Source organism: Rhinolophus ferrumequinum, chromosome 11 (assembly GCF_004115265.2).
Source record: "Rhinolophus ferrumequinum isolate MPI-CBG mRhiFer1 chromosome 11, mRhiFer1_v1.p, whole genome shotgun sequence".
Classification (NCBI taxonomy): Eukaryota; Metazoa; Chordata; class Mammalia; order Chiroptera; family Rhinolophidae; genus Rhinolophus; species Rhinolophus ferrumequinum.
In genome coordinates, this window is record NC_046294.1 from 52,428,265 (window position 1) to 52,454,805 (window position 26,541).

Below are 26,541 nucleotides of genomic sequence, written 5' to 3' on the forward strand. Positions count from 1 at the left end.
GCATTTTATGTACAGCATATGCATCTAAATTATCTCACTTAGCACCCCTTCCTATCCTCCTTTTATTAGGGTTAACATGTGGCAGGCACTTTATACACTTTTTGCTTATTTAAACTTTGGAATACCCTATGAAGTAGAAACTGCCTGAGGTCTCACCGTTATTACATAGCAGGACCAGCACTCAAACTCCTATCTTTTGATCCAAATCCTACCTTCTTAGGGATAACAAAGCCAGAATTTCAGTTCCTCAAGAGATATGTTTAAAACCTAACATTGTACAGACATGAGGAATTATTACCCTTCTCATGAAAAACCTCTTTCTCCAAGTTGGAAGTCTTCAAGGAAAGGGAAGAGTGTCCATACTGCTCAGGCCCAGAAAGGGAAAACACAGGTCCTAGGCTGGCTACCCTCAGACCAGACTCACAATGAACAAAGGGGGTGGGGGGCAGAGAAGGAAAACCAGTTGCTGCCACCACAGCCTCCTCACTGAGGCAGCTCTTTATCTCCTACATCATTGTTTCCAGCTCAGAGGACACCATCCGGACCTAAGAAATGAAAGTGTCCATTGGGAAGGGGAAGAACACACACATGCCCCCTCCACATACAAAAGGACATTTGTGTCAGGCTGCCTAAGAGGCTGACACACACCAAGGGCTTGCCCCTCCTCCCTTCACCCCTAGAAACAGACAAGAAAGGCAGCTTTCTGGTACCCCACAAAGGGGGGAGGCTGTGGCAGGGAAGAGAACACACACTCTCTAAATCTGCTGACTTGATTCATCCCCAAACTGACACAATGAGGAGAGGAAGACTTCAGGAAATGGGCAGATTATGTCCAAGAAAAGATTTCCTGCAAGCAGTAAACGGGAAACTTACATGAAAAGTGAGGACTAAAAATACACAGGCGATTGGAAGCTCGTGGGGAGGCCCCTAGTTCTTCGCGAACTGTCTGAGGAAGCTACTGGGCTTGAACTCTCACCGCCCAGCAACCCAGTGCGCTCGATGCAGCGCTGGCTTTATTCCCCAGGAAAGCTCATCAGGCACCGGAGGTGGTTACATTTCAATTTAACCTTCCTCAAGTCCTCACTGTGTCCTAGGCTCCCTATTCTTTTACAGTCGTTGCAACACTTCAAAAGGCTCTAGTGCCTTAGACACATAGTAGCTTGACTCAAGTGATGAGAGAAGTGGATAGGTAGTACAAAAGATACCGTTTAAGTGAATTTTGATTATCAAGGAATAGAGCCCGCAATTTAAGAGTTAGGAAGACTTAAAGGGTTAGCCAACCTGTGTAGAGGTGGCAGTGGAAGGGCGGAAATTTATTTGCACTTGAAGGCATGTGTAATGACAACACCAGGAGACCAAAACGTAGCTATTAGTGAGTGTTAGTATCTGATTTTGAGAAAGAACCTTTCTGGAGGGGCTTCGCAGCAGAAGCTGGCCCGTGGTGCTCCCTCCACGCTTTAGGGCCTGGCCAGAAATGTGACGACGATGGAGTTTGTTTTCAGAGCCGCCTTCTTCCCCTTCTCTTATATTTCCAGAAACTTCATTTTGCCAAACATTTACTGAGCCCCAACATCAGGGGACTTCCTATAGCACACAATGCAACGGAGCAAGAACCCACAGTCTAGCAGCAAATTCTTGTCCTACAAATAACAGAAGGGAGGGAGCCGCGCTGGGCTGCCTGGGACCCTGGCATCACTTCTGAAGGGCTCATCACCCTGCCGCCCAAACAGTATCTCCTCCCAATCCAGCAATTTCCAGTCATCACACCCAGAAGTTTTGGGCCCCGATTACAAAGGAAAATCTTATCACCAATCTTCCTTCAAACACACAGACACATACCTCAAGTCCTTCCTCAAGATTTATAATAAACAATTTGAGGCCAAAGATCTTTCAGTGTCATATTTTTATACCCAATGGGAGCCAGATGTGAAGGTACATTGGAAAACAAAATGTAGGTGGTCCTATGTGATTAGAGTCTAGGGACGCTGGGCTGGGAGAACAGCAAGTTGTTTGTGTTTTTTTTTACACGGATGATCTAAGATTTCTTTTGTTGTAAAATCCCATGGATGTGTTTGTTGTTGCTACTCCTACCTTCACTGATGTCTTGGCAGTGTTTGAGGCAGGCGAGCACTCCTTTCCTAAATGCTGCTCCCAAATCCTTTGGATTAGCTGACATCACAACTTCCTGCATTTCTGCTCCTTTTCTATCTTCACAGGGATCCCCTTAAGGTCTGTGATCCCCAGAATTCCATCCTCAGCATCTCCTTTTCTTACTCTGCATATTCCTTGGTGATTTAGATTTCTCAGTGCACGGCGTACTCCTAGACTTACATCTCCACACTATACTTGAGGAGCTACTGGGCAGCTTTGAGTGGAGTCGGTATCTTCACTTCCACTTGGCTCTTTCTTCCTTCTACACATCAGAAGGAAGTGGGGATTATTAACTGGCATCCCAAATCTTCCAAACCGTGGTGAACTGCTTTATAATGTAAATAGATAATTATTAGAATTGTGTGTTTTGTCTTATCTGTGGATGTCTGCACATTAAGTTTATTTTAGAACTCAGAAATATAGGTAACACAGCTGTCGTTTCATATGCTATATCGAAACAATAAGCATCATGAAACCGGAATAAAAAGTATGGGAAAATAAGGTGGCCAAAGAGTATGAGAAACATATTAGGAAATTCTTGGGTTTTGGGCAGTTAGAAATGAAACAAAACAAACAAACAAACTGGATCAGTGACTTAAGAAGGGATATAAAGTATACTACAATGGGTTGGCAACTACTCTCATTTCTTTCTAAAATCGCAGTTATGGGAAAGAGAAGAGACTCACTGGATTCAGCTGCTCTGCAATCTGGCTGTGATTACTCGGGCATCTACATTTCACTGTGGACTTCTGAAAACTGCAGCACTAGCAGAGAATGATGGTGAAGGAACTTTGGGCTGGGCAACAGGGTTCTCCAACTGGCTTTGCTACTGAATACTCCTTGATGAACATTCATCTAAGATCTTCAAGTTCCCAAATCCGTACATGTTCTTAGCATGTGGTCTCAGCAAAATATCAGACAATCGTTTACACACCACGGTAGATTTCAGTCAATGGGTTTGATTTCCTTACCCAATAGTACTGGCCTCTTAAGCCAACCCTTCCAACAGACGTAAGGACAGTGGCAGAGTGTCCAAAAGACACCAAAGAAGCTACACTGCAAGAGCTGCCTTTTGGCCGAAGTCTCACAGACGTGGTGGTGAGAAGGTAGGAGTTTTTGTCTTACTAGAAATCAGGGCAAAATTCCTCATAGCTAAGTCAAAGACTTAGTGAAGAAAAAGCTGGAGAGTAACAAAAAAGGAATGATAATACTTCATCCCTTGACATCCTAGTCTCTTAGAAGGAAAAGAACAAGAAGGGGGAAGTCGGAAAAAAACCAGTGGAGGTTTAAGAAAATAAAATTCTCCCCCCATAGAAGAGCATGATTCTAATCACTCCCCACCCCTACATTACCTCGAATTCAGCTAAGGATGGGAAACAGAAAACATGCTGCCAACAAATGAATAGCAATTGAGTTCGTCCCTATCTTCCAGAGGGCACATTCTATGGAGGCCCTGAAATTTAGGAACTCTAAACCTAGCTAAGAAGCCATGCATATTTTTAAAACATAAAGTAGCAAGTAAACATTGTAAGTCATAAGTGGTATTAGGAGTTTAGAGCAGTGAGCAATTGCTGCGGTTCTGGGTGGTCTAGAAAGACTTTGTAAGCAACAGACCTGGAGCTAGGCCAGTTCTCAATGGGAAGGCTTGGACTATGCGATCCTTTCTGGTTGACCTTTCTTCTTTGGATTAATCATCAAGGAACTTCTAAAAATACAATAACAACCACCACCAAAAAAACTTACACACGTAAGTAAAAGTACTTCATAAAATAGAAAATGTTAAATATCGTATCACTTGAATCTTAAATATCATATCACTTATCTGTCACCATCATCATTACAGCAGCACTGAACACTAACTGAACGTTGTGTCAAACACCACACTGTAGACTGGATAACATAAAACCCCTTCACAGTCTCCATCTTCCTTATTTGACTTTATTATAGAGTCTAGAAAAGCAGAACATCTGCTTTCCTAACTTTCCTTCTAACTGGAGGTATCCATGTGTCACGATTCTGGACATAAGCAGAGATCATATAAGATCGTAATAAGACATAAGCAGAGATCTCCTGGGGGCTATTGGGAAAACTTCTGATTGTCTTGCTACTGTGAGGTTGAAAGCCAGCAGATTACGGATGCCTGAATGCAGAGCTGTGAAGAATAAGCATCCTTGATCACCACACTGAGTCTCTAAAACAAAGGCAGTCGCTGCTTATTCCAGATTTTTCATAATGTGATGTTATTTAAACTACTATCAGCTTAATAAACTGAAAATATTCCTGATATAAATGCCATATGCTTAACCAAGGTTATAAAGTAGGTAGGTGACCTAAATAGAATTCAAGCCCATGTCGGACAGATCCAAAACCCTGACTCTCAACCATTATCCTGTCAAGGGTGCAATCCGTGCTATGAAAACTTGTTTCTTAATGACCAGTCCTGCGGTTGCTTTGGTTGTAGGGACTACACATCCTATGATGATCACAGCCATTCTCATCATAAAACTTTATATTCTGGGTATTTTTAAAATTATGTTCCAAAAAACAATGACACCCATTCCATTGGCTCTTGTTCTAGGAGCAAAGGTATTCAACCTATGGACTTATATCAATTATCTTCATTGATTCCCTTCTTGACAAGTCTCTGACCCTCTTCATTCATTTTAAATTTCTTGCACATTTGAAATCCAGAGAAATTTAACATTTGCCTACAGAAACTTTCCATTTCCCCTTTCTCTTTTCTGTACCCATTTGGATTTTCAAGATGGCCACAAATGAGTTCTGTCCTTGTTTTCTATACAATAGACAAGTGTCATTTAAACAAACTCAGCATCTGATAACACTTAAAAATAAACAGCTGACTGTTTCTGGAGGGTCACTTATCCCCTTACAATAGAGCAAATTGGAAGATCATTCAGAAATATTTCAAAGCCTAAAACAACACTGAGCTGATGGCGACAGTGGTCAGCTGCTGGCAGCTGTTAGGGTTTTCATGGCTTTACTCTCAAGTGAAACGTACTCCTCATCTGTGGTTAGGACTGGCCATTACATAGGAGGATTGATGGGGCTGCTTCTGGCTGTCGTGGAAAGCATAAGATATGTTCTTTATGTGGATCCCTCAGAGCACACATCCTCTCTGCAAAGCTGATAGGTCACCTCCCTCAACCAATTAGCTAATTGTCTGAAATCACTCCTCATAGATCAAGAAAAACTGTCTTGTGAATGAACTCTGTTCATGCAGTAAGCAAGAGCCTTTTGTTTCCTTTTGAAGACCCTATTCAACTCTAAGGCCCTTTCCATCTACAAAATTCTAAATTCTACAAATGTGAACAATCAGCTCCAATGAATGAATCCTTCCGGCTTTACAGCGAAAGAGTGCTTTTTTTTTTTTTTTTTAAATGTTTTCTTTCTTTTCTTTTCTTTTCTTTTTTTAAGAGAAAATTGTTTTTTAAATGTAGCTTCCTGACTGCACCAGGTGTGAAATGGTAAATAAAAGAACAAGCAGTTGTGCCGGCCATCTTTGGTTGTTTCCTTTAAAACTTGCCAGACTGACGTCACTGTGCGTGTGTTCTATTCGGCTGACCAAGTTAGGTCTTCCCAGAAAAACCTATAGACTGACTGCCCAATTCTAATCAAAACATAACATCAAATTCTAAAAGTTCAGAGCTATGTGGAACACTGGTAGCTGGCTCTCACTGAATAAAGAGAAGTGAGTGGTCCCTTTTTTGTGGTTGATACTAGGTATTATAAAGAACCTTCATATTTGGCCTACTGGGATGAGGTGGGCTGAGAATCAATCACCTTACCAACATTACACCATTTTTTGCATACTGTCACTCAATGACCTTTATTTTCTTGCTTCCTATTACAGCGCTATTTTGTTCAGATTTCTACATTTTCCTGCGCCATTTCCCCTGCTACTTAGACCTCTTTCTTTAAAAGGTGACAATCCGAGAAATGAAACATACACAAAAAGGAAAACCCAAATCTCTTGCATCTAGGAATACTGGAAAAGATTTCCTGGAGATGATATAAAAGCTACATAAAAATGGACAGATTTTAATAAACAGAGAAGGCGGACGGACGGCTTAAAAGGAAACTCGCCAGAAAAAGGAGAAAAGAATGAGTACTTACTATGAGACAGATACCATGCTAAGTACGTTAGCATAAATTTTCATCTATACCTTATCACAGGCTATGTTGGAAAAGATAGGTATTATCATTATTCTTGCAAAATATTTAACCAGCCCAAGAAATCTGTCCAAGGTAACAGACCAAATAAGAGGTGAACCTAGGTTTCAAACCCAGACTGAGCGCCCAATCATCTCTTTCCCACCACACTGCAGTAGTGGGATGGAGGCAGGGAAGCCAGTAGGGTAGGCAATTGTGTAGCAGCTGCCAAGTATCTGCTGTCTTTGGGAATTGCCTTTTTTTTTTTTTAAAAGGGGGGCCCTAAGAGAAAGACTCCTGTAGGGCTATTAGGTAAAACCAGAGGGAAATTGTTGACCATTTCGGTAAGTTGAATCAGAACAGGCAGCAAATCATATCTCTTAAGAAGCCATCAGCAGCCCTGGCGCTAATCACGCTAGTTCAGGACAGCATGGTTGCTTCTTTTATCAAATCCCCATTTGGCAACATATTTGAATTGAACCTAAATGCTTCCTGAGCCCTGATGCAGTGTCTGTGCCAGCCATCTCGCTCAGCACATCCGAAAGACAGTGATTCTTCGAGGGGACTACATGGGCACCTCCTGTCACACCTACATTTAGTATGTTATCCATTTCCCCAAATAGATCTCACAGTCTTTTCCCACTTACCAACATTATCTTCTTTCCTATTACTCTAGTTACAGGCTCTAAGATATATCATTTGTTTAATAAAAGTTGAATGAAGAAATGATATATAACAGGCATTCAATAAGTGTTTGCTGAGGAAATAAATGAACCAGATGCTTCTGTTGGAAGAAGTGGATGAGAGCTGGTAAGCCATAGATCGACTCGAGGTTAGAGGACTGGGGTACAATGTAAAGTGAGATGGTAAATACACACTGGAGCTGCTAGATGGGCTGGAAGTACCCTGAATGCTAGGCACAGGGATTTGACTTCATTTTATAGGCAACAACAATAAAAAAGGAATCCTGAATGTTGCTGAGGATGAAAAAGATCTTTGGCACAATGGTCCGGAGAAGGTGGGTGACCTCCAGAATGGTTCTAGGTTGTCAGAGAACAGCCTGAAGATACCAAACAACTGTGGAGAAGACAGTGAACTCCCAGAAGGAGAGGGCCAGTAAGATGGATAGAAAGCAGAATCCTTATCTTTGTTTCACAAAATTCCTCACTTTTTCATCATGACACCAAACGTCTAGTTCCCTCACTATTCTCTCTCTATTGCCAACTTATCCTTCGTCTCAGTTATTCTTCTTTTCAGGAGTCTTCTTCCTCTGACCGCTCCTAATATTTCTGATGCAAGTTATCATCATGTGTCACAGCCTCAGAACTGTTTAAAATGCCTCAGAATTTCCAACCTCTGTGGGAGAGAAAAGCCAGTGTAAATTTTCTTTTTTGAAAGATTTATTGGGGAATATTAGGGAACAGTGTGTCTCTCCAGGGCCCATCAGCTCCAAGTCGTTGTCCTTCCCTCTAGTTGTGGAGGGCGCAGCTCAGCTCCAAGTCCTGTCGCTGTTTTCAATCTTTAGTTACAGGGGGCGCAGCCCACCATCCCACGCGGCAATTGAACTCTGTTGTTCAGAACACACGCTCTAACCATCTGTCCCTCCAGAAGCTCAGCGGCAGCTTGTTGTCTTCAATCTAGTTGTGGAGGACGCAGCTCACTGACCCATGTGGGAATAGAACCAACAACCCTGTTTGTCGGAGCTCGCGCTCTAACCAACTGAGCCATCCAGCCGCCCGCCAGTGTAAATTTATTGTGTTCTTGTCCCTATGGACAAGACAAACGTCACCTACTCAATGGTGGTCAGAGCCAAAACTGAGTAAAATGATTTCTCTCTGCCTTCCCTACTGAAGCACAGCACAAATGAATACAGAAAATACCTCATTTTGTAGCACATGAAAATAAGTATACTCAGAGAAACAGCAATGTCTACCCATAATTTCTTTTCCTTACCTTCTGTCAACACATTCTAGTGAAGCGCTATCAAATGACCTGCCTAGAACTCACCCCTGTGCCTTCGCTGAAGCTCATCTTCACACCTCATGCAGCCCTCCCCCACCCCCGCCACCCCCAACTATGTTGAAATTATACTCCTCCTTCCAGGGCTACCCTCACATGCCAGCTCCCCTGGGCTGTCTTCTCTGATCTTTTAAATGGAACGCAAATCCTTCCTCATCTAAACCCCCTTAAGTGCTTGTCTGTACCTCTTCCTACAAATCACAGTAAGACAACAAGATAGTTTCCTCTGAGCACGTCTTGTCTCCCACTCTATTCTCTTCGTTAGAACTGGTTTTAGGGCCGGGGTCCACATCACGTGGACGTCCTCCACGGTTCCTAGTGTGGCACATGTACTTAGTACAAGCAGGAGGCTTGCAGACACTGGCTGAAATGAATTAATGAAAATGTTTCCTTTCGTGAGCTTTCACATAGGACCTGATTATCACGATTTTACAAATAACAAAATAAATGAAGGCTCATAATAGTTCAGTGATTCAGAAAAGAAGGCATGCTTTCCACAGAAGTTGAGTTACAGGGCTCACATAAGAGGATTCAGATTGAATCTGGCATCTCTTGGAAAACTGCTCTCATCTTTTATTGAATGGCCGACTGAGAACGTAAATTGGTACTTTTCTTGGGAGTAAATTTGTCAATATGTATATCAAGAGCCATAAAGAAATTCATATAATCTGAACCAGTATGTCTCCTTTCAGAAATTCATCTTAAGAAAATATCTAGAGACGCGCACACAGACTTATGCATAAAGATGACTGACCATTGCACTGCTGTTCAAGATAAATTAATGCCTGTGCTTAGCGTGGGGAGAGAGGAAAAAGGGGAGGAAAGGCACAGAGCAGAAATAGAAATACTTTTCAAAAGACGGGAAGTAGGTGAGATTACACTGGTAGGTGTGCTTTACTGTGGACGTACTACAAAGTAGATGTGTCGACAGGTAAGCCAAGTGATGGAAGCCAGGAAAAGAACACAGCGGAAAGCTGGATGCAGCGGCCACTGCCGGTCCTTGATGAGCCTGGAACAGTGCCATGTTGGAGATTAGAGCAGCACTGTCCAATAGAAATGTAATACAAGCCACATATGCAATTTAAAATTTTCTTTTGATAGGTAATATGTAAAAAAGAAAGAGGTGAAATTAATTTTAATAACATGTCCAAAATATTATCATTTCAATATATAGTCAAACTAAAAATATTTTCTTTCTTTTTAAAAATCTGGTGTGTATTTTACAAATCTCCATTTGAATGAGCCAGATTTCAAGTGCCCAACAGCCCACATGTGGCTCGCAGGCTGTTATAATCGAGTGCAGAGTGAGAGGGTAAGGAGAGCAAGGTCAGGAAGAGAAGCAGAAATCAAGGTGATTAATTGAAGGACTCTTCAAAGGACAGCTGGGCTAGACATTGTAGATATGCAAGGACTTAGAAAGTTTAATTTCCATGCATTCTTTCTGAAAAAAATAACCAAGGATGCTTTACAGCAAAATTAAAAAAGATTTTAAGAAAGAGGGTAACATGGGGTGGAAGAAAGGAGATGTAAGCCAGGATTTCAATGAAATGGTAGCAGGCCTTGAAATGAGAACAGGAACTGTAAGGACTTAGAGAAGAATATGTCAAGATGAAAGTCATTTCCCTACAAGAAACAGTATGATTAGAAAGCTAAATGACATTAGTCATAAGGTAAAGGCAGATGCTTCTTTCTTCAATCAGGAAAAAAATAGGCAATTAGAAATTCCAAGGAAAACAAAAAGCAAAAACAAGCTATAAATATGAAGCAAAGAAAATGTGGCAAGTCCTAGAATTCAGAAAGAGAATTCCCTATTTGATCTTAATGTTTGGAACATTCTCCTTTAAATGTCACAGGTTTAATATTCTACAACTTCATTTTCTTCCTGTGGGTCAAATTATGCAACTCAACTCTGCTGTCAATATTTACATAATTGTAATATTGCAAAGGATATTTATTGGTTTTTAATGCGTAGGATCAATCCACAACTTCTGTAGGAGGAAAAGGCCAGTGTAAAGTTACTGTTCGATATTTTATGGATCTGAATGTAAGATTTACTTATTTTATAGATCTGAACGTAAATGTTATTTAGCTATATAAAACATACCTTAAGATAGGAAGGGACTAATTTTCTTATCTTACTTGTTGGAGAGTCAAAATATTCTGTATACAGTTAGGGAGGGGAAAACAAAATCTTAGGCGTAAGTGGTAAGCTGCCTAAGACAAGTCTGATTGAGGAGTTTTAATGACTCAGTGATGCCCAATTCCTTACCTAAGAATGCTGAGGCTCCAAAGTTCTGGGGGTACAAAGTGTTTCAATGAGAAACAGAAAATATCTAGAGATGCAGACAGACTTATGCATAAAGATGACCATCGTACTGTTATTCAAAACAGTGAGAAAAATCAGTCAGATCTCCTGTTTTGCACTGCAGCCATGAACTTTTCCTCAAAGTTTATAAAACGCATTTTTATATTTGCAACGTTAAGTGAAATAAACTGCCTCCCAAAGTGTAGAGACAGCACGAAGCCTGGGCAAATGAAATAAAATTTGAGCTACATGTATGCATTAGGAGAACGCTAGGTCAGAGTTACATAATTACCAGACTTCTGAGGCAATCCTGAAGGGGCTTGGGCGTCTAGTTGAGGAGAGAAAACTGGTATAAGGAACAGTCAAAGCCAAGGGCTAGCACTGGTCCTGCCTCCTGTCTGTCTCTGTCATCAGTCCCACTCCTCCAGCACACGCAGTTTGTGCTCATTCAATAGTCACAGATTTAGGTTCTCACGGCTACTTGAATGACGCGGGATGGCCGAGGAGCCACGAAACTGGGCAGAGTCGTCAAGGGAGCGTCTTGGAAGAGCGAAGTCCTGAACTGCATCTCAAAGGACGTATCGGTTTGGACATGGTGAGTGGGGAGACCACAGGGTCCTTAGTGGGCAAAGGGGATGCGGTCCCCCTGAGTGAAACGCAAAGATGCTCACATGGCAGAGAGGAAACTGAGGGCAGCCGTGAGGCAGGGCATCCAGGAAGTACTTCCTGAGAGACACCAGCCTGTGCTCATCCCACCGCTGACAGAGACTAACGTTTTTCAGGGCTGGATTTCAGAAGATGGAGGTATATATGAGGACACTCGCAACTCTATTAAATGTGAAAACTGGGTTCTCCTCTCCTTCCCTTCAACCTTATACTTGATCCTCTCTGTTTCAGATGGACAGACTGTCTTTTCCCCTCCATCTTTTTCCTAACTCACACTTCTGCCCATCAGATAAGCTTCCCACTAGCAAATGGTCACATCACAGCAGAGTTTGCCTTCAGAGACCCAAGACAATCTGCTTGGCAGCTACAAGGAAAACAACAGGCAGAATGACCACAATGTTTCCCCCTCTACCACTGGACTTGGAAAGCAGACTGCCCAGCTCCACCACAGCGAATGCAGTGGATCTGTTACAGTACCTTAAGCAGGGCTCTGTACTCAAAAAACATCCTTTATAAGTCTCAAAAACTCCTTATTCAGACTTTTTATGAGTATCCCACGTCCTTACTCCTCAGAAAGAGATCGAATAAAAGAAAACAGGAAGAGACAATACAAGCACACACAAGCCAGACACTGTACAGACATTTTACAACAAATCCATAAAATCCATGTTATTCCCATTTTACAGACAAGGAAAAGGAAGTTGAATTCACAGAGACTGAGTGATTCCCTGGCTATGTAAATATTGGAGCTGGAATTCAAACCTACAAACCTCTCACTCCAAAGCCCCCAGTTCTTCCTTCTATACCGCACAATGCATCACAAAAAGAAACGAACGGAGTGAATTTCCTAAAGCTGCTTGGCCGAAAAGCAAGAACAGAGAGGTACAGCTGTTATCTCCACACTCCCTCCCACATTTTTAAAAAAGAAACAGAATAGTCCTGCTAAGTCAGACTCAGAGACTCTTCAAAGATGACAAAAGTGAATAGCCTTAAATAGACCTTTCTTTAAAAAGTGTGCGTGTGGGGGGTGCATCAGAGGACAGGGGACTCTTCCCACATTATTCTGTCATGGCACAAAGGAAGGTTTAGGGAAAAGATTATTTACCTAGTGTGACCACAGCATCTAAGAGAATCCAGAAGGGGTGGTGAGAGAGAGAAGGGAGGCTGACTCACTATTTGTTTTCCAAAAATAAAAACTTAAATCAAACACAGTGGGACTCAGCCATCCAGCCGGGAGCTCTGAGGATTAACTGTCTGTGTGGCCAGGCACTTAACTTCGTCTTTCTGATGGACCAGCTGTAAAATAGGAAAATAATTCAGAATACGGCTCCTTGTCAAGAGAGGTGTATTTATAGCTTCTGACGTACAGCCCTAAGCAAATGGGCTGACATGGATCCCCAGCCCTATTAATAGTCCCCAGCATCCCTGTGGTTAAGGTCACAAGGTTGGCCTGGGATGTGAGCATCCTCACAATGGCAGCACCGGCTCCTATTTTTATATCCCCTTTGCAAGCTGCAGCTAGACATTTTTTATCTAGATTCGAATTCAATGTTGAAAACACAGTGCCAGCATAATAGGGAGAAAGAATATGGGCTTCGGCTTCGGGAAATCATGGGCTTGAATCTTGGTTGTATGATTTGAGCAAGTTACTTAATCTTGCTGAGATTTCTTTCCTCATCATTAAAACGGTGATATTTACCTATCTTGGAACATTTATTTACTGAGAATTAAATAAAGTTCCTGATACATCACAGACACTCAAAAAATAATTTCCATATTAACCCTTACCTCACACCGTATACAAAAATTAACTTGAAATGGATCATAAATCTAAGTATAAAAGCTAAAACTAAAAGTGCACAGAGGAAAATACATAAGAAAAGGCTTTGTGACCTTGAGGTAGGTAAACAGAAAGCATAACTCATAAAAGAAAAATAGACTTCATCAAAATTCAAAGTCTCTGCTCCTCAAATGGCACCGTTAAGAAAATGAAAAGGTGAGCCAGACTGAGGGAAAACATTCACATGTTTTCACAGACTGAAAGAAAAATTTCATATATTTCTATCTTATGAAAAGCTGATATCCGACCATGTAAAGAACTCCTACAACTCTATAACAAACTATACAATTTTTAAGATAGGTAAAAGATTTTAACAGAGACTACATGAAAGACACACAAAAGGCCACAAAAAGATGTTTAACATCATTAGACATCAGGAAAAATACAAACTGAAACCACAATGAAACACCATTACCTGTAAACCCATTAGAATGATTAAAATTGAAATGACTGATTATACTAAGTGCTGGTGAGGACGTGGAGCCACCAAAAATTGCACACACTATTGGTGGGAATGTAAAATGGTATAGCCAGTTTGGAAAACAGTTTGGCAGTTTCTTCAGAAGTTTAACAAACAACTACCATATGACTCAGCCATTCAATTGCTGGATATTTATCCAGGAGAAATGAAAACATTTGCCCATACAAAGACGTGCAAATGAATGTGCGTATCGGCTTTATTTAAAATAATCAGAAACTGGAAACCCACATGTCCATCAACAGATGGTATGTCCATACAATGGAACTCAGCGATGAAAAGAACATATACCACCTAAAAATCAGTATGCTGAGAGAAAGAAGCAAGATAAAAACATACATACTGCATGCGTCTATTCACGTAAAATGCAAGTGAATTTCTAGTGACAACAGGTGATTGCTTGCCTGGGACTAAGAGCACAGGAGAAGGGGCCACAGGAGTCTTTGGGGCAGGTTCCAAAAGTACATTCTGTACGTTGACTGTGGTAGGCATTTCATGGGTATAGACAACTGTCAAAATCACGGAATTTGAACAGATGCAGGTTAGTGTGGGTCAATTTCCTTGAAAGTTGATAAGGAAACAAAACATTAATTCACTCTGCCACTATGACTGCCACTAGAATCAAGTTAGGAAGCGACCCTTCCCCATCTCATGGTCACAGGGAAAAGAGAAAGCTGTAACTAAGTTGCTAAGGAAAGGGGTGGTAGTGCAAAAATCTTTTAATTTATTGGGCATCTATCAGGCGTGTGGCAATGTAGTAGGCTCTTTATACACATCAACTTATTTAATTCTAACAAATGTGATGAGGCAGGCACTGCCATCTCGGGCACAGAGGAGGAAACAGGCCTGGAAAGTTTCAGGAACTCAGTTCCAGCCTCCCAGATGGTCGACAGTTGAATTGGATTCAGTGGTGCATCTGGAACCCCACAGGTAAGTCTGACTTCACAGACCACGCCTCACTCCGCACAGTGCTGGGGTCGTCGTCAGGAAGGCAGAGCCTTGAGGGCCTATGCACCGGAAGGGCTCCTGGAGATTCCCTTCATCAGCACTGGGAAATCCGCTCAAGTAGGGCGCTTCAGCAGTCGTTTTCAAAGGAGACTTGGGTGGGAGGTGGAGTCTGCCTCTGCTTGGGAGACTCCAGCATCTGCTGGTATTTTGTTAACTCTTGGCTCCTCCATATTCACCCACCCACTTGTTTCCCAGAGAAAAAAACGCCAAAATATCTTGGCTGAACAGTCGAATGGGTCACAGATGACAGAGGTAAAAAAAAAAAAAAAAAGAAAAGAAAAAAAAAATCAAGAAGTTCTGTAACATGTTGCTTTTTAAAAGCAAAAACAAATTGCCCACTTCCTTGTTCTGGATTTTCCTTAGTCTCTTTGAGTTGTCTGTCTTGTGAAATATTCTGTTGTCTACATTTTCATTCATCACAGTGGAAAAAGTGAGGCAAATGGGTCATGCTAAAAGTTTAAACAAATTTATAGTCTTCCTATTTCAGACCAGCTGCCGCTCATCTCCCCTGAAGCCAAGCCAAGAGATCAAGGAGAAGGTGGCTTGAGCGGCAGAAAGTGGGCGGCCGGAGAAACCACGGGAAACTCGGACCTGAGGGCTAGTTCAGGATAGAGCCAACTCTGGGGTAGTTGAGAGAGTAGAGAGACCTGGGTTCTGGGTTCTGGGTTCTGGGATTTGACCATCTGTGAGACTTTGGCAATACTTTTCCTCTCTGAGCCTCAGAAGGTTGGATGGATCATGTTTTTAAACTTTTAACAAAGGCCCTCCGTTTACAATCAAAAAGAATCTTCCCCGTAAACCCTTCAGATTCTCGTGCACTTCCTCTTCGAGAACTGCTCTGCTGCCTGTTTATGTCCCAGTAGCCAAGCTTTGCTTTCTGAAATCCGCACTATAAAAACAGGCAGGTTTTCATTGTATCAGTATAAACGACAAAACCAAACAAAAACTTTTTGAAAGTATATACAAATATGCACTGAAAGTCTGCCGTAATCCTGCGTGTGTTGCCAAGAGCTGGCGATTAAATGCCCTGATGCACGCTGTAGTGTTTTTGCTTGTTCCTCATTTCCATTCCTGATTTAGCTGGAACGGCAGTTTTACTGTGGAGCTCCTCTGCTCCGTCCCTCTTCACATGCGTTCAGAAGTCACCACAGGGACCTGTGCTTTTGTGCTCATTTAACTTGAGCCTCCTCCCCCAAACTAGGCTCTGCCAAATGGTTTCTGGTAAGCAACTTTGGAAAATAAAAATTCCCTACACTTTCTGGACAAGGGTGTGAGGGGAGGACACAGAACCCGCAGGGGAACTGAAACATTCTCCCTTGTGTCCGTTTCTGTCCTGGGAGGATGGGGGAGGGAAGCTGCGCAAGAAGCATTTAGAGGAAACAGACGTGCAGGACTTGTGCTGTTTACAGCTGGCTACTGGATCCAGCTGCTGACCGAGGCAAGTGTCGGCTCAAAACCAGGGGGGCACCAGGGGGTCAGAGTTCTAGCTCTTAAACAGCAGTACTGCGTTCCCTTACGTGTCACTTGTTACCTGCATTCTAGCTCCCAGCCCTTGAGCTCAATGCCAGAGTTAGAAGGCGCCTTTGACATCATTTAGCCAGTGCCCACCCCTGCTTTTTAAAGAAGTGGAACTCTTTATTTCTGCATACATAATTTTGTCCATAATATGCAAAAAAAAAAACCCCAAAAAACCCTAAAACTAAAAGCAGAATTGCTCTGGGCGTAGGGGGCACAGGCGGAGAGCTCTGCCAGCTCAGCTGCCATCAGCCCTTTCATCAGCTATCTCCCTGGATTCCCAGGGCTGCAAGGAACACTATGAGGGCTTCTGATGTGCGGGTGTGCGTGTGATGGGTAGGTCTATTGATCTGTGGAATTTATAGATAAAAACATAGATGACCAGGCCCTTAATTCGATTCCACAGGCTGGGGTGGGTGCTCTCAGCTTTTTCTCTTACATCATCTCCTTCGATGACCTCATTATCTCTCAGTGCTTCACTTACTATTTCTACATGGAAGACTCAGTGGTATAATTTTAGACATGATCTCTCTACTTAGCAAAGCGGAGTATCAGACGCATACAGATGGGAGAAGACAAGCAGGGATCCAGGCACACAGACAGGGACCAGGACGCCTGGCAGCAGAATCCAAGTGTGTGGTCCTCAAAGTCCGGGCCCAGACTAGTTCTATGGGGACTAGTGAGAGAAAAAGAATAGTGGGAATCCCTAAGGAATCAAAGTGCAAGGCAAGGGCTTGGCCAAAGGAACCAGGCAAGAGCCCTTTTGAGAACCAGGGCCAAACTCAGAGGGTGCCAGCTCCAGGCTGCCTTAATGCCGACTCCAGGAGCCTGGATCCGGTTCCTAAATTCCACCCCACCTCACCCCCACTGTGAGCAGAACTGCTTCGCAGACCTACTGTAAGGTATGAGAGGACGGAGCCAAGGAAATCTTCACAGCTGAGCTTGTCCAGGCCCTACGTGTCTAGCAGGTTGAAAGCATGTGATGAGCTGAAAAGATGCAGACCAGACGTTCCTAATGTTTTCTAGGTCACTTTTGAGCTAGACATAGATCGTTATCCACCCAATAGCCATTTCTCCCTTTATCCCTGTCACAGAGTATTTTGTTTGGAGAACTAGTAGAGACCCCATGGGTGCAAGAAGGGGGATCCCTCAGCTCCGGGGATTATATCACAGTTGGTCTAAAAGCAATTACGTAAATCCTATTGCCTTTTTGCCAGGACTGGTCTAGAGGTGGGCACGTAACCCAGTTCTGACCAAAAAAATCTAAGGGATTTCCTGGGGAGGTAAAGTACCTGATTTTTTTTTGGTGACATGCTTGAGCCACTGAAAGATCCCTGGAACTTCCTGCCTCTTGCTTTGCTACATGAACATCTACGTCCTGGAGATTTAAGTCACTATTCATCAGATTTTCTGTTTGGTGCAGCTTACAGGTCTCCTGACTGATCTGCTGACCCACTTGAGAATCCAGTTAAAACTATGGGCCCCGTATCCCGTAACCTTTATTATTTAGATACATACAATATTTTGCCTTTATTTGTAGAAAATTCACAGGTTTCAAGTCAAGGATCCTTACTGGTTCTCAGAATGTGCTCCCGGGACCACCAGCAAACAGTCGCAGCCCCAGGAACTTGTTATAAGTGTAAGTTCTTCAGCCCGACCCCAGACCCACTGAGTTAGAAACTCTTCCGAGGGGCTTTGGGTTTTTCGTAAGTTACGTGTTCCCGCGTCGTCCAGGGGATATGACTCACGCTGACGTGTGAGGACTGCTTCTCAGAGCCGAGCATTATTCAATTGCTGTGATGGTAGTAAAAATGCTGATTTCTCTGCTGTCCAGTACTGTAGCCACTGGCCACATGTGTCTAGTGCAACTGAGAGGCTGAATTTTTCATTTTATTTAGTTCTAATTTCTTTAAATATAAATAGCCACCCATGACGAGTGGCTATTGTACTAGACATTGCAACTCTAGATGAACAAAAGGGATTTTCTATTATCAAATGGTTCCTAGTAGTAACTCATAAAATAAACCAGTGGTTCTCAAACGTCAGTGTGCATCTGAATCACTAGAGGGCTTGGTAAAATGCACACTGTAGGCACCCACCCCTAGAATTTGGGGTTCAGTAGGTGTGGCTTGGGGCCTGAGAATCCGCACATCTAATAGGTTCCTATGTGATACTGAGGCTTAGCATTTGGAGAACCACTGAGGTAAGCAAAACATGCGCATGCCTTCTACAACCTGCGTCAAAGCTCCTTTTCTACAGTTCTAACCAATGCTTCCCTTTGTGTGCATTACATTAACAAACAGGTAAAGTTCCCCGACAGTAAGCCCTGACGTCTTCTGATTCTATATGTCCCATAGCACACACCAGCTCAGTGCCGTGGGTCCAGCAGGTGCTTGATATTACAAAGAGAGGAATGGCTCTCCCCCCAAAGAAGAAAACTTTCAGAAGGGTCTATCATGTTCCAGAGACCATGATTACCTCCTCCTCATCATCATGTGGCAAGCTGTATGTTTTGGAAGAGGTGCACAACAAGATTAACAGATGTGCCCAAGGCACTAGGTCCTATTCCTTATTTTTCTGTATTTTAAAGTTATTACCTCAAACTGTTTAGATGTAAGCATGTTTGTAGAGGTGTGTGTATGTGTGTGTGTGTGTGTGTGTGAATGTACATATGGAAATGCTGAAAACTAAAATATTCAAGAGTCAAAAAGATTTTTGACACTAAATGGTGGTATGAAAGGCAATAGGACTGAGAATCTGGATGGGGGCTAATCCTTCTCAAATAACACCACATGGGAAACCACCTATGCTAAACACCTGCCCTGGCCAGCAATACAGCTTGGAAGCATTAAGGAGAAAGGCAAGAATCAAGGACAAACACACAGGGGACTTTTCTGAAGGTCAAAAAAGCAACAATAAATACCATGCCCAGAAAAGCTTTTAAATCCGACCTTTTCCTTTGCTGAAGCCATTCGCCTTCCAGCATCTTCAATCTAATAGACTGAAGTGGGTTGAAATGGCTCTTAGGAGAGAACTGGGGCTAGTCTTTTCCTTAATGCTGCCTCTCCACCACTCCTCTAGCAGCAGCAGCATTACTGGTAATTACATCATTATACCATAATGGAACACATGCGGTGCAAGTGAAACAGCCCAGCGAGCTCCCCAGTTGAGGAGAGGAGAAAAGGACTCCCACTTCACTGTTCAATTTCTATTAACCCTGCAGGCTCTGGCTTATTCTCCAAGGCAAACCACCCTTAGGACATTTCACAATCTTAACACACAGACCATGGAGGTGGAGCTTCGTTGCAGACCAAGAACGAAGTTAATGCGTTAGTACAATGGAATTCCTCCACTAGAATAGGGATTAGGAGACCTGGGTACAGCTCTGGCTCTTCTATGGACACTTTACATGACCCTGGGGAAATCCTGTGCATCTTTTAAGTGTCCATTTCCTCATCTACAAAGAACAGCAAAGCTCGAAGGTGGAGGTTCCCAAAATGTCCCTGCAGGCAATTTGGTACTGGACCAAATGATCACAAGAGTTCCCTCAGCTCTAACAACTGATTATCTACAAAGACTCCATGAACAGGAGAGATCGGAGTAAAACATGGAAGGCCAAGTCTATTTGGTCATCAAGCAGTTATTTAGAAGAGGATTTTTGCCTCTGCTCTGACCCAGGCATCAGTGTCAGGTCATCATCTTCAACATCCATAGCAACTTTTCAAAAGACCAAGTTCGGAACTCATTAATGGATCACAGAAAGTCACCCCAAAGAGAGAAAAGACATGGGAGCAGAAGCGAGGCAACCAGTTCTAGCTGTCAGACTCCTTCTGTGACCCTGAGTCAGTCATTTAACCTTGGCTAACTCATCTTTAAGACACAATAATGGAGGGAAGAGGGGTTTGAATTAGACCCTGTCAGCTCAAGCAGTCTACAATTTTTATATTTCTGTACAAGTGTCAGATGCTACTACTAGAAACCGGGGCCTGTGGGGGTGGGTGGAGGCTGACACCAGCAACATGTTAAGAGGACCACATACTGCAAGACAGAGATGAGTTTTCTTATGATGTTCTACAGGTTTTCTCATAGATTAGGAAAAAATCATCTAACAGACCTCAACGAGAGTATTAAAACATATAAAACTATATATCAATTGTTGCATATCTCAGAATCTTCCCATCTTAATGCCCTAAAACAAAGAATGTAAAAATACATTCTCTGCAATTGTCTTCTGGTCTTCATCATATAAAAAGTATGTGACTTTGGTTTTCAGAAGTAAGGTGGTTTAGATACTCTGAATGACCATCCCAAAGAAAACAATTAAAAAGTAAATAAGCTATTCCTAAAAATTAATTTTAAAAATGTATCATCATGAGCTGTGAAGAAAATAAGGACTCTGCAGAGAACAAAACTGAAATAAAATGAAAATCAGGTGGAAACAATTCAAATGTCCATGAACAATGAATGGATAAAACAAAATGTGGTTTATACATACAGATAGAACATTACTCAGCTTTAAAAAGGAAGTTCTGATACGTGCTACAAGATGGATGAACCTTGAAGACTTTATACTAAGTGAAATGAGTCAGACATAAAAGGGCAAATTTTCTATGATTCCACTTATATGAGATACCTAGTGTTGTCAAAATCATAGAGACCAAAAAAAAGAGAATGGTGGTCGCCAGGGGCTGGGGTAGGGGGCAATGGGGAGTTATTGTTTAATGGGGACAGAATTTCAATTTGGGACGGTTACACATTATACAACAAGAAAATGTACTTAATGCCACTGAATTGTATACATAAAGGTAGTTTAAATGGTAAATTTTATGTTATGTATATTTTATCACAATAAAAAAGAATGAAGTGAAAGCAGAAATCTTGGAAAGAGAACATCAGAACCAGCTTTTTCCCTGAGGCTATGTAACAAACACGAGTGACCACTGTGATGACCGTCTGAGGTCTGGGCAGCAGAAGGTGAAGCCTAGGGCCCACCCTAGGTGGACAGTCTTACATGAAACCCCCTTATAAACTTGGGATACCAATGGATTATACCCCTCAGGGTAGAGATGGACCATAAATAAGTCTTTAGCACTGAAACAGGCCACATAGAAACTGCCGTCTTAACCAGTAGAGAAGGAAAAATGTCTCTCTCGAGAATCCGTAAGGAAAAGCTGGCTCTAGGACAGGTTAACAAGGAACGAGAGTGTAAAAAAGGAAACAAATGCATTTGAAAACAAACAAGGCAGAACTTTCAGAAACGAAAATTATAATTGAAATTTAAAAATTAATGGCTAGGTCAAACAGCAGATTAGATACAGTTAAAGAAATAATTAGTGAACTAGAAGAGTGATCCAAAGAAATTCCACAGAATGTGACCAAGAAATAAACATATGACAAATATGAGAGTTTAAGAGACATGGATGATAAAGTAGGAGGGTCTAACATATATCTAATATTTTAACTGAAGTTCAAGAATGAGATTAGAGAGGATGGAGAAAGTCATTATTCAAACAGCTAATGGCTAAGGATTTTTCCAGAATTATTGATAGAACACCATACCTTAGATCCAGGAAGCTCAACAAATGTCAAGCAGGATACATAGAAATAAAGTGAACTATTGTAATGAAATTTAAGAACACCAAAGACAAAAAAGAAGATATTAAAAGCAGAAAGACTACCTATAGAGGATTAATAGCAATTAGATTACTATGCAACATAGACTTCTCAACAGCAACAGTAAGATTTACAAGACCACAGGATAATATTTTCAATGGGCTAAGAAAAAATAACTGTCAAGAGAATAAGAAGCCACAGACCAGGAGAAAATATTTGCAAAACACACATCTGATAAAGAAATGTTATACAAAATGCACAAAGAACTCTTAAAGTTCCACGGTAAGTAAAAAACCCGATTAAAAATTAGGCCAAAGACCTTAACAGATACCTCACCAAAGAGGATATACAGATGGCAAATAAGCATATGAAAACATGCTCAACATCATACGTCATCAGGGAAATGCAAATTAAAACAACAAGGAGATGCCATTATACACCCACTACAATGGCCAAACTCCAGAACACAGACACCACCAAATGCTGGCGAGGTGGTGGGGCCAACAGGAACTCTCATTCATTTTCTGGTGGGAATATAAAATGGTACAGCTATTTTGTAAAACAGTTTGGTAGTTTCTTACAAAACTAAACGTACTCTTAATAGACAATGCTGCAATCTCACTCCTTGGTATTTACCTAAAGGAGCTGAAAACTTATGTCCACATAAAAACTTGCACACGGAAGTCTATAGCAGCTTTCTTCAGAATTGCCCAAACTTGGAAGCAACCAAGACATCCTTCAATAGGTGAATGAATAAATAAACTGTGGTACATTCAGACAACGAAATACTATTCAGCACTAAAAAGATATGAACTATTCCCAACACTAGAAACAAACAATGATTATGTAATGCAATAGAGGTGTTAGCTTATGCTACTACGGCAATCATATTGCAAATAAATGTATCAAATCAATATGTATACACCCTAAACTTACACAATAGGGTGTGTCAAATATAACTCAATTTTTAAAAAGCCACAAAAAGACATGGAGGAAACTTAAATGCATGTTACTAAGTGAAAGACGCCAGTATGAAAAGGCTACATAGTATATGATTCCAACTATATTACATCCTAGAAAAGGCAAAACTATGCAGACAGAAAAAAGAGTAATGGTTGCCACAGGTTGGGGAGCTGGGAGAGGGTAAGAATAGGCGAAGCACAGAGGATTTTTAGGGCAGTGAAAACACTCTGTATGATACTATGATAGACGCATGCTGTTACACATTTTGTTCCAAGCCACACAATGTACAACACCAGGAGTGAACCATAATGTAAAGTATGGACTTTGGGTGATTCTGATATGTCACTGTAGGTCTATCAATTTTCACAAATACACCACTATGTGGGGGATGCTGAAAATGGGAGGTTTGCAGGTCTGGGGGTAGGAGGCATATGGGAAATCTCTGTGGCTTCCCCTCAATTTTTCTGTGAACCTAAAGCTGCTCTAAGAAAAATAAAATCTTAAAAATATGAACTACACAAGTCAATGCACAAGTCTATAGCCAATGAAACTCTTTCAACAATGAAAGCAAAATAAAGCTTTTCAGACAAATACAGAGAGACTGCCACAGACAGATCCACAATGAAGGCAGTTCTAAACGATGTACTTTAGGAAGAAGAAAAATGATCCCAGATGGAAGGTCTGACATAAAAGGAAACAAGGATAAGCAAAGACATGGATAAATATGTGGGAAATAGGAACATTGACAGTATAATACAAGAATACTACTTAATTTGTGTGGCTAGAAATAAACAAGAAAGAACTAAAATATTGGACAACAAAATCATAAGTTGGGAGGAATAATCAGAATTTAAGTATTCTATAATTCATATATAATAATTCACAAGGAGGGTATAGTATATTGGCTCTCCGAAAAAGACGTCCCCATTCTAATCCCTGGAACCTGTAAAAATTATCTTTTTTGGCAAAAGATATGATTATGCTAAGGGTCTTGAGAGGAGGCACTTATCACGGATAATCCAGGTGAGCCCTAAATGCAATCACACGTTTCCTTTTGAAGGGGAGATGGAAGGAGAACAGACACACATAGTAGGAGACATTGAAGAGGAGGAGACGCGTTGCCATGGAGGCGAGATCGCAATGGTACAGCCACAGCCAAGGCACACATGGCGCTGGGAGACGCGAGGAAAAGGTTTTCCCCCAGAGTCTTCAGAGGGAGCACAGCCTTATGACACCTTGATTTTGGACTTCTGGCTGCCAGAACTGTGACAGAATAAATTTCTGTTGTCTTCAGCCAACAACTTTGTAGTAATTTTATATAGTAACCACAGGAAACTAATACAGAAGTTAAAGATACTCCTTTAGGCCAAATTAAAATATATATGCTAATAAAGAGCTCAATTCTCCCTAAGTGGATTTATAAAATTTAACATGAACTCGGTAAAAAAACCTGTTTGAATAGAAAAAGGTAATTGTAAGGTTCCTGTAGAAAAATAAGAATAGCAGTAAGGGGAGACTTCGGAAGCCATATGGTAAAAACATACTATAAAGCCTCACTAATTAAAACAAAGTGTGTTTCCTACTATTTAGACAGACCAATCATTGAAATTTAATACGTTGTAAGTCCACAAATAGGTACCAATGCATAAAATACTTCGGTTATTGACATGGTAGAGGTGGCATCTCAAATCACGGGGAAAAGATTGGAGATGGTAGTTGAGATTTAACTGACTATGTGACCAACGTGAATCTGTTCCTGTAAGCACAGATCAAGATAAATCCCAAATGGACCAGAGATTTAAATGTAATCTAAAATGAAACTATAAAAGCAATACAAATAAAATGTAATACATTCCTTTTACAACTTCTAAGTGGGAAAGTCTTTCTATTACATGATGTCTAGGAGCCATAAGAAAGAAAAGATCGCTACAGTGACTACAGAAAAAGCTACAAATCCTGCATGGTAACACAAACAAATAAGCATGCGTGCAGCATACACGCAGCATACACACACACACACACACACACACACACACACACGAAAGCAAGAAAACGATAAACTGTGTTAAAAATAAATATTGTGTTTAAGCTTGCAATTCCTATTATAAAAGGCTAATCTCTTAACTAAAGAGTTTCTACAAATCAATTAAGACCAACAAGGCCGTAGAAAATGAGCAAAACGTATAAACACATCTTTCATGGAAAAAGAAATACAAATAATTTTCAAACATGTGAAAAGATGATCAGTGCTGACTTACAAAAGGAATGCAAATTAAAACTACAGAGAAATTCTATTTTCCATCCATTAGATTGGCAAAACCCCAGGAGTTTGATAACTACGTTGGCAACACTGTGGGAAAACAGGTGCTCTCAAACCCCGCTGCTGCTGGTGGGAGTAGTTACAAACTCCGGGGAGGGTAATATGGCAAAATTACATACATCAAAATTATAATAGTATATGTCCTTTAACCAAACAATTCCTTTCTAGAAATTTATCCCAGAGACAAACTAATACATGTGCACAATGACACATGTACATTTTGCAGATCTGTTTAAAAAAGATTGAAAACAGTGTAAATGTCCTTCAGTAAAGTCATTTAGTTACAGTTCTATCACTTGATGAGAAACCGTATGTTGCTGTTGAAAAAAAAAATAAAAAGGAGTAGGGAATGAAACTCTTCATGTGTCAATATGGAAAGCGTATGAAAATATAATACTAAGCCAAAAAAGCTAATTATAGAGAAAGTTGTACTTTAAGCTTCCATGTATGAAACAGTTAAATAGAACATCTATACATTTGTATCTGTATTGATAATCTATATTGGAATATGTAGGCTAATATATATTATAGACATAGATTTATTGGGGGATGGGAATTGAGCAAATGGAGGCAGAAGGATAGAAGGGAGACTCTTCAATGTATATTTTTCAAATATTTAATATTGATACATGTGAATGTCTTACCTATTACATTAAAATTTTTTAGTAATTATACATAATAGGACACCTAGGATAGCTTCTAACAAAGTAAACAGAGTATAACTTCCAAATCAATAGGAGAGTAAAAAAGAAATGAGAAAAATAAAAATAAAATACTCAATCCAAAAGACAGAAACACACTGAAGGCACAACACTAGGTAGTTGATATAAATCTAAATATTTCCATAATCACAATAAATGTAAATCAATTAAACTGACCAGTTAAAAGACAAAGATTGTCTCACTGTATAAATAAATATGAATTATCTAAACTCTCAGTTAAAAGACAGACTGTCAGACTAAACAAAAATATAATCCAGCCATGTACTGTTTTTAAAAGACACAACTAAAATATAAGGGCACAGATAGGTTTTAAAAATTATACAAGGCATATACACACGTATGACTCAAAAGAATGTTGCTGTATTAGGTTGGTGCAAAAGTAATGCAGTTTTTGCAATTATTTTTAACCTTTTAAACCGCAGTTAACTTGTGCACTAACCTAAATAGCTATATGAGTATCAAGCAAACAGATATTAAGGGAAAAAAAGGTCACTTTACAAAGACAGGAGGTTCAAAGGTCCAGGAATATATCATTCTAAAATATAGTCTCAAAAGATACAAAGCAGGAATTTCTATTATTTCAAATAGAAACTGACAGGTCCACTGTCATAATGGAGATTTTCAACAACCTCTGAGTGACTGATACAGAAAGGATAAGGCTCCTCCTCCTCAAATTAATCTGATTTGGAACTGCTAGATCACCATTATCAGAAACAAGGTTTCTCACTTCATTCCTGAGAAAATAAATCAAGATGGAAAGACATTCTTCCT

General features: G+C 40.9%; 1 protein-coding gene across 2 annotated transcripts in view; it reads right to left on the minus strand.

The window, feature by feature from the left end:
- Nucleotides 1–26,541, minus strand: part of GAB2 (GRB2 associated binding protein 2) — a 189,595-nt gene that overhangs the window by 107,773 nt on the left and 55,281 nt on the right. The window contains exon 2 of one of the 2 annotated variants that reach the window (XM_033120811.1): nt 12,417–12,607. The exons of the other annotated variant lie outside the window; for it this stretch is intronic. The gene's annotated coding sequence lies outside the window, so the exon portion shown is untranslated. The remainder of the gene's footprint in view (nt 1–12,416; nt 12,608–26,541) is intronic. 2 annotated transcript variants of the gene reach the window in all.